Here is a 9,963-nt window from a genome sequence, read left to right on the forward strand (position 1 = left end):
CCATGTCTCATGAGTTGTGTAATTTAAGTATTGGTTTGTCGGCTAAGCTTTTATATTGCAGTTGTTAGATGAGTGATTGTGGAGGAAACACCAATCAGCATAACAAAATTAAAATAGTATAATGAGGAGACCACGTTAGGACCTTTCTTTTCTAGATGCACGCAGCAAAGATATAATTTAGGTTTATTATTTTGTTTACGTTTTTCAATTATTCATCTTTTTTTTTTTTTTTTTTTAAAATCAGTGTTATATACTTGACACTCTCAACCGCTCCTCCACAGAGTGTTCACCATGCAGGTGAGCCAAGGCTTGCTGACGAGCAGGGGGGGAGATCGTAATGACTAGCAGTCGGACCAGCATTTTTGAATATTTTGTCCATTAGATGGAAAGCCTATTACTGAATAACAAGATCCTGTGTGAGGTATCATACTTATTTGGTCACCCATAGATATTATAATCTGCAAAGTAAAATATCCAAGTTACTAGTAGGTTGATTTAGCATCTCTTATCTGGAGTCCACAGACCGAATCATGTATTCATATCAAACTCAAGGGAATCGTTCTAATCTATATATCACGTAGGGGCAGTAAAGTTCTGTATTTTTATTAGATCGAATAGGAGTGGAACCATTGGGTGGTTCTCGGTGGATGAAGGAGCTACACAGTTCGATTTGAGAATTTAATTTGGTTTTTTAGAATGGAGTAAGAAAATGGCAGTTCCAAAAGAGGCATGTATGCAATTTGAAAGCGACTTTGATAAACAATATGCTCAGTCGCTGCTATTTGATCTCCACATGTTGTGCGCTTTCAACAATAAGAACCCTTTCCCCAGTCATATAACATATGTGTATGAGCATGCACTATCATGTATTCCTTACATGCTTTTAGCTGATTTATACCTTCTTCCAGGAGATGTATCTGATGGGTATTCAGTTCTCATTGGCAGATATCTATTCTATAGTTCTAATTTTTAGATGTGCCGTGTCCAGGGTGCAGTACCATTATGAATCTTATCTGTATGGCCTCGTATAGATTTATTTTCCTCTGTATTGATGCATGCAAATTAGGTATAGAGCTGGCATAAGGGCTTCCATACTTAAAAAAGGAGATTTACCATTGGTTCGGACGAGACTTACTCTCGGCTTTAGGATTCATTGTGCTGTCCAACCATGAAAGGGGTATCACCTTCTTGGGTATCCCTTGTGCTAATTTAACTTATCAACCATAATAGTTTTCAAACAACTGACAGAGTTAATATGGTGCACATATGGATACAGACTAAATATAAAAAGTCTTCTATGTAGAGTGGGCCATAGACTCCATACATCAATTAGATTAAGGAAAGAGGATTTCACAAGCGATTAACACCAATGTTCATGACTTGGTTAATTATAGTTAGTGCATCTATAGATTATACAAGTCGTTTAATCGTTGCAGTCACTATGTATATTTGTGTCAGAGATTTTTTTCTATATTATTGAAACTTTTGCCTTATTTTATCTGGTACAGAATGGATTGCAAACATATTTATGAAATGAAGGTCGCGTGAACTATAGCGAGAAAGGAAGGCCGCCTTGCTAGTGCCCTGTAGCAGGTAACTTTGATTTCCAATAGTACTCTAGCGTTCTTCTTCATTCATCCTTTACTGTGATACTGTGATCAGAGTGGAATATGCAGGCAGCCATATAATAAATTTTTTTATTACCAAAGAGCTATCGCATTAATGGTACAAGAGTTATAAAACAGATAAGTCTGCCTGCACACCCCAGAGAATCTATTGGGGCAGACTCTGCTTCCAGTCTTCTAAACTAGACAGTAATACCATACTTAGCCAAAGAATCTGCGACGTGATTCGTGTCTCTTGGCACATGAACACAAGCCAATTTCACAGCTTCACTGTCCATGACATTATTGTTTGTCCATTTCACAGCTTCATTGTTCCCCTTGATAGCATGAATGACATTTTTGCAGTCCTTCACCACTCTTTTGCCTTTCTTTTTAGTGAAGACAACCCTTCGGCCTGCTCTTCATCTAGTGCTCATCTAGCGCTCTTGCTGGCTTACATCTATGCTTGTTGCATATTGGATGTATCAAAATTGACTTTTTAAGGGTCTTGTGGGTGTGATGTAATCACAGTACAATAACTTTTGACTTCTTTCTTTTGAGTTTTTTACTTTGACCTTTTTGTGGGTGTGATTCTATAGGTTTGTGACCAGGTATTCCATATCCTTATTGATGAATATCACTCATATAATACCCAAACTGCAAGTCCAGCTATGGTTTAGATTTCATGGAGCTTGAAGAAGATGAATGTTATACTTTTATTCGGTATGTCACAATTAACATCCAAAAGCATTGGTATAATGAGTAGTTCACTTTTTATTTGGTATGTTACAATTGAAATCCAAACAGAAATTTGAAATTTGAAAAATTAGCTTTTACTACTGGGTTCTCAAAGATTCCTAAATTTTGTACGTATGACAGGAATATAGAGGCCGGAGTATCAAGCCACATTCCAGTTCCACGGTGTCTTTTTTTCTTCAAATGAGCCCCATTTGTATTCAGAACATCACACAGGCATCTTGCAATCGACATTTCTTCAGCCAAGTTAGCAAAATAGGATTCTCGGTCGGTCACCCATGGACAATAGTGGTAATGACCACTGTATCAAGGATATGTTCTTCCTCTAATCTTCTTTTAAAACCTCATCGGTTGCATTTAGCATCAATAGTCAAAGACGCAATAGGAAGAAGAGGTTGTTTCTCAAAGTTGCAGAGCCTGTTATCAGCCAATCTTGATTTATACGCTGACTTTTTTGTATTCGGACCATGTGAACTCCTTGTACAAACTCTCTTTTCCACGTGATAACATTGCTGGTAGGGGTGCTATTTTTTGTCTTAATGGTGGCCCACCAAAATATATCATGGAGACCCTAGATTTCATATTGTTCTGAATCACTCTGTGCGTCACACTTTTGAACCTCCCATTAGTCATCACCTGCAAAACCATGCATGATATACTAAAAGTTAGAAAATCTTACTTCATCCATTAATATCTCCCCCATTTTAAAACTTCAATGTCAGTCTCTCTAGTTTGATATTGATACCCAGGACCCCGGTTTGATACTCAGTATTCTTATTCTAATTCTTATCGAAGGATTATGGATAAAAATAATATTTCTAGTAACAGAAAAAAAACAAAACAAATGTACAGTGTATGTACTATTAGGCATTAACATGTTCTTAGAAGATGATTTAGTATAGTACCTGTAAAGAATCACCAACAATGATGAAGAAAGAATTTTGATCAGATGGAACAGGAATCCAAGACCCATTCTTAATGTCAGCAATTTCAAGATCAGAAGTGTTGTTTGATCTTAATACAGAGGTTATCTGTGGGTCAGTGTGTTCTCCAAAACCAACTACATCTCTGCTATTTACAGGACATGGAGGGTAATGGTTTAAACGGAAAAATGAGTCACTTTCTTCATCTTCAAGCAATCTACTAAGTGTATTTCTTGGTTCAATCTTTAATCCATCTGCCAGTAACTCGAGAACTGAACAGCCTAACTTCTTCACTAACTCTATATAGTTATTCAAAAGAGACCTACATAGAAAATGAACAAACAAATAAGAATAACATAAAAAGAACAGAGATTATTTCATAAACATTGTTTTTGGATAATCTGTTACCTGAAAACCTCTGGGGTTTCATTGGATGAATTGAGCAGTTGAGAGAAAAAACCAGAATCAAGGTTGTTGGTTTTAAAAAGAAGGTATTCAATCCAACCCACATCACCATTTGGACCAATCTTTTTGTTGCCATAACCAAATGGGCCGTCAGCAGGAGCAGCTTTATCTTTTTCTGATTGAGGTAATTTGAAGAACTTAACAGCTTCGGACTCTAGTTTATTCATTAGGTATTCCATGGTTACTGACTTTGAAGAATCCATATTCTTCGCATGCCTTGACAAGAAGGGTTTTTGCATCAGACTTTGATAAATCAATCACAGGAATTCTACCATTCACAACACAAGTGTTTCCTTGTTGTTTACTGGTTTTAATTGTAAAATCTTGTTTCAACGGAGAAGGTTTTGAGAGAACAACCATGGTTTTCGAAGAACCAGAAAGCAGAGAAAATGGTGGTGGGGTTTAAAGTTGGGTTTGATGACATTGGTATAAATAGGCTAATTGAATTTGAGATTTGGATGAAAAGAAAGAGAAGAGAAAGTTTAAGACATACGTTATGTACTGTGAACTGCAGACATCTGAATTGAGAATTACTCATGCAAAATTTATGGTTCCGAGGAAGAATTTTAGTGGATGATACTATCACGCGCTCGACCCCAGAGTAACATCTCCGAGGTCTCCAGCAGCAGGCTAATCCTCCAAACCAGTTACCAAAATACGACACTTACAAGTAACCATAAGCCAACAGCTGCGAGCCTGTGATGAGTGATCTCCTTAGTGGAGGTCCACGTTCGAGCGCGTGACATACGGTCGTGCAAGAAGTCCAAAGACTCTGAACCGTGATGCTGTCAATCTCATGCCCCAAATTAACTCCCATATTTCAAACCTTCCGTTTTATCCAAGATACGGTGCACGCAATGCATTTATTCCTTTTTACTAAAATAACGCCATAATTAATTTCTTAGCGTAATTCTCTCGGGTACTAACACTATTAAGCATCTTTACTTTCTCGATTTGGGTATTCTTGCTAAAATACAGTAGTATGCATGCACATGCTTTGGTTTTTAAATCAACCAGTTTGTCACCCGTGCTACGCACGAGTATAGTTATGAAATCCTAAAACTAACTTCATTACAAACAAAATAATGATAAAACTTAGTAAAAAATTAATAAGCTAATATCAAAACAAAAAGGGTTCTAGTTAATGTAATACCAATGTAACTAATTCTCGCCTTTAACTAAATCAAGTGTGTTTGCTTTGCAAAGAACGGAGGCGTAGCCAAAATTCCTAAGTTTCAGGTCCAAAGTTTTGATTTCTGGTGTAAACTTTTTTTTCTGTGAGGTACAGAAAAATAAAATTAAGCATGTATAGAAAAACAAAATTAGGCATGTAAATAGACTTACACCTGTAACGATCCTAAAATATCCGGGACATAAAAATAAATTACCTTGTTATTGATTGCATCCAAGATGGATGACGTATATTGAACATGCATGCGTTAATCGAGTTAGCTAAATTCGACATCAGTTTTCTAGTTAACTCTGTTGTTCCTGTTAGGAGATCAACTATTATTTGCGCGGCAAATGTATCAGCTTTTTGTAACAAATATTCAATTAAACATGCCTGGACAGGTTATGCCTTATGGTCGATCTTAATCTATTTGAATATCCAGAACTGAAACCAATATGTAATGGACTATGGATCCTCTAATTATGGTCGGCATGGGCCAATATTATCTGTAATTTGAGGGAAACCTCTTTTTCTATATATATTTTCTTTTTAAAAAAGTACATTTTGTCATATTTATGGGACTTATAGCTATGAATCATGATTATTTTCCGGTCTTCGTAATTTCTGGAATGCTATATGTCTAAGTAATGAATATATCATTACGTATTTTCTTAACTTGATTGTCAAACTTTCATGACTTATAATATCTATATTCCTAAGCACCACGACCATTGTACATTAGAACCTCCATATAAGAATACCCAGCAAAGAAATAAACTTCATATAAGAATAAAAAATAATGGTCCCAACTTGGCTTAATCAGTGTAAAAATTATCTCTATGTATAAGAATAACCTCTATGTAAGAATATTTTCTAATGACCCCAAAATTATTCTTATATGGAGGTTCTAATATACCCAAATTAACTCTTAGAACATGTGCTGGCACATCTAAAAATACGAACCCACCAGGAAATTCCTTAGGATAACGACTGCTACTAATAAAATTAGAACTTTCAATGTTCTTATTGATTTCCACAGTATCCTTTCCCAGCTAAGTGTGTAACTCGCGCGATATTCCACGGTTAATGGATGCTTTTTTCCTTTGTATAAGTAACAATATGGATATTTAGTTGTATTATTGTTCTTCATAGTTCTACACGGTGGAAAAACAAAAAAACCGAGCATTTATTGCGGACGTACTTTGAGTACATGAAATGGGATTCGATAATGCTGTGTACGACATCCACTCTCCTAGAATCCCATCAACAAATCAGGAGATTGTTGAGCGTGCTAAGAAGATGCTTGCAGTTTTGGAGAACAACATTTCTCTTGATTAATCCAAATTGTGGGCTTAAACTCGTAAGTATGTTGAGGTTATGCTAGCGCTAACCAACACTGTGAAAGATGCCAAGAACCCTTGCCGGTGCTAAATGAGAGATGATGTTTCACTAAGATAATACTACTATAGATCTATTCTTGTTTAAGGAGAGAAAATAAAAATTATCCTGTGTGATTCCAATATTACTGAAATCCATATTTCGAGCAGTATAATTCGCTGATTTGTTTTCTTTTTTTCCTTTGCTAGAGACTGGAGTTCACATATATATAAAATACACAAACGAAATATGATAAAAATAGAACCTTCAAAAAAAAAGTATGATAAAAATATCATCAATTATTATCTTGGGCCCTTCATGCAAATATATAAAGTTTCTCATCTCCCACTCTCTAATTTCCATTGAAAAGATATTTATATATCTTCCACACTTAGCTGGGGGTAATCAGAATCCAAGATCTTACAATACTGCTCGGTCCAAGGAATTGAGAATTCAACTACTGAGAATCTGATTCAGTCGAACCAGGAAACGTATATTCATCACCATATAATCTGCTACTACCATTATGACACGTACACTTATTAGCTTAATCCAAATCTGTAGTTTATTGCTGATATATCAACGATTGATGGTCATCAATAGAGTTCTTCAGGTGATACCACTTAGATTATATATGTACCTATGAAAATTTTAGGTAATTTACTGTAAAACACTCTTCTGTACAAACAATCGACGCATTTCCTTCGCTCACACGGATCGGTAACAATCGACGCCGATGAAGATAAATAAAAGTCCAACCGGTCCAATCCACCCTAATTGTATCAGTCAACAAAAAAAAACTCAACAGTTTACCCAAATATGAATTCACATCTGGAAATTAAAACTCATAGTTTTATCATACTTGGACTTTGGAGGCTACAACATGATACAGTACACTCGAGACCCATTTATAATTATAAAACTGCTATGTTTGAGTCTGATGCAAGAGCAGTTTCCCGAGTCTGATTTAACTTAAGAGATGTAGTTGAAAATACGTAGAACATATTGATTCCAACCTCGATCTCAATTTTAGGCTACCACATTTAAAATAGGGGGGAGATACACGTATAAAGCAACTTCAATGCAATATCTACACTCAAATAAACGTGCATGTATTGCTCAGTGTGCTTTATATAGCAAAGACCAAATCCAAAAACTCTATTATTGTTTTATCTTTTTTGGTAACAATGTCGTTCAATATCTTAAAATCATTATTTTATATTTTGGTAATAGTATTGTTTAATATTTTAAAATCCTTAAAATATATGTACTTTCAACGATTTGAGAGAGCCACCATATCAAAACAATGTATTCATCATCTATTATTATTTTCTTAGAGGAATTAACAATAAAAGTAATTAATAAATATGATTTTGCGTTCTGTATAGTGAAACATAAAATCCAAAAAACCATATTAATACTACTACTACTACTTTTTTTTTTGTAATATTAGCATTCGATATCTTAAAACCAAATCCAAATCCTCTATAGCTAGTATTTTTTCTTTTTGGTAATAATGTCGTTTAATATTTTAAAATTCCTAAATTTATGTGAAAAATGAAGTTGTAATTGGTAAAAGAATGATTTTTAGAACTATAACCGGACATTGGACATTTTTCTTTTACATTTTTCTATTCATTAATTATGTGATTGATTTAGTTTTTTGATTTTTACGAATGTGATAATTACTTTAGGTAACAAAAAATTCGTTTTCCATTAAAAAAAAATACCGTGGGGCCAGGAAATATTTTTCTTATTTTGTATTATACCACATCAAATAATTTTCCTTTAAAATATTAGGTGGGGCCAGATTCAGCCAGGCTCTGCTGAATGAGAGCGCTCGGAAAATGTTTATTTTAATATAGAGAATTTGAAGGTTTTTTTTCTTACAAAATAACATTTCAGATTTTATAGAACTATTTCCATGTTATAACCTTTTTCCAACAAAAAAAAAATAAAACAATTGCATGATAAAAAGTATTATATCATACAAATTTGTTATTCTGGAATTAATAAAAATTAAAAATTCTAATTAATTTTGTTAAACAAAATGAACTAAGAAAAAAAAGTAGAAAAACTTTGTAGCAAATAATTTAAAACCATTATGCCCGCTATAACAATCAGATAGGAATTTAAATTATAAGTTTATTTACCTCTTTTTTTTGCCGGCGTGCCTAAAAGATAAAGTAGAAAAAGTAAAAAAACTTTGTAAAACCATTTCATGCCTAAAAGATAAAGTAGAAAAAGTGAAAAAACTTTGTAAAACCATTTTTACGAACGTTATAGCCGTTAAATGAGAATTCAAACCGTAATTCTTTTTTCTTTTTCTAGCCGAAACGTGCCCGCACCTATTATAACACGTTATAACGGCCGCGACCATCGACTATGATCCTAGGTTGTTTTTTTTTTTCAAATTCTATTACAATCCTTGCGTTTGATACATGTTTTAATAATAACTTTTATGAAAGAAAATATTACTAAAAAATCATACTAATAAAATCCAATTATCTGGTATAAAATCAGTCTTATTATGTGTGGAGGGGCAGAGAGAAAAGGTCCCACAAATGTAAAAGATGAATTTGAGTTTATGATGTTGAGTTCCTATAACAGCCAACATATGGACCTTCATCAGAACATACCAAGCTAGCCAATTATTATAACAAAAAGTCAAAAGTCTCCATAAAAACTGATTCCAGCTTTTATAAGTTGTTCAAATTTTGTTTTAAGAAAAATAAGACTTAGGGAAAAAAAAGGGGACTACTACCGACTTTATTCTCCACCAAGGATATCGACTACTTCAACAACTACTGGAGATATTGAATTCCCTGTAAATCATCGGAAATATACACATCCAAATCCTCATTTATCTAATAAAAATGCAAATTTTGATATTGAATCTGTGTACATATTACTCAATTGAAAACTGCAAGAAAATAAAAGTTAAATAACGAAAACCCGAACGGTGTTCATATTATTTCTCTTACCAAAGCTGCAAACACAAAAAATCATATGTGTAAAAAAAATACAATAAAAATATCAAAATCAAACCAAAAACAGTAGTAATGGTCGTCTGCATTAGTAAGAATATTAATGGAAAAAACATTGATATCCATTATAGATATGATTAACGTGATTAACGGTAAACTATTCACTATTTGATCATATCTATATTTGCAGAATAAGTTTGTATATACCTTGATATTGCTTGGCATATGGCTACAACAACGACAACAATGCATGATCGAGGGAATCGAGGGTACCTGCAAAATGATCAATGAAAATAAATTGAGAAACCTAAATCACGATAAAGAAAAACTGAAAGAGAAGCAACGTGTAAAATAGGATTTAATATTTTCTCCGATGCTTTATATCATGAGACTCCCAACCCTCTCAAATTCCATAAATAAAAAAAAAGTTGGAAATGACATTAGTTCGATATCTAACCAACCCCTCTATAAAGAAGAAAATAAACGTCTAAAAATAACAATGTTCTTTATATTTAAACATTTCCATAAAATAAATATTTTGTTTTTATAGAGACACTGTAGCCATAATTTCCATAAAATAAAAAATTTCTTTTTAGAATAAATATGGATATCAAAAGATTTTGTTATAATGGAGTGTTGAATATCCATATTTATTCTTTTGATATATTATTTCCAAAAAT

The 9,963-nt window shown here is 33.5% G+C and overlaps 1 pseudogene; it reads right to left on the reverse strand.

Annotated features, from left to right (window-relative positions):
- Window positions 1-2,704: 2,704 nt before the first annotated feature.
- LOC113338579 lies at window positions 2,705-4,108 on the reverse strand (annotated as a pseudogene).
- Between the last annotated feature and the right edge of the window lie 5,855 nt (window positions 4,109-9,963).

Source organism: Papaver somniferum, unplaced genomic scaffold (genome assembly GCF_003573695.1).
Source record: "Papaver somniferum cultivar HN1 unplaced genomic scaffold, ASM357369v1 unplaced-scaffold_19, whole genome shotgun sequence".
NCBI lineage: Eukaryota > Viridiplantae > Streptophyta > Magnoliopsida > Ranunculales > Papaveraceae > Papaver > Papaver somniferum.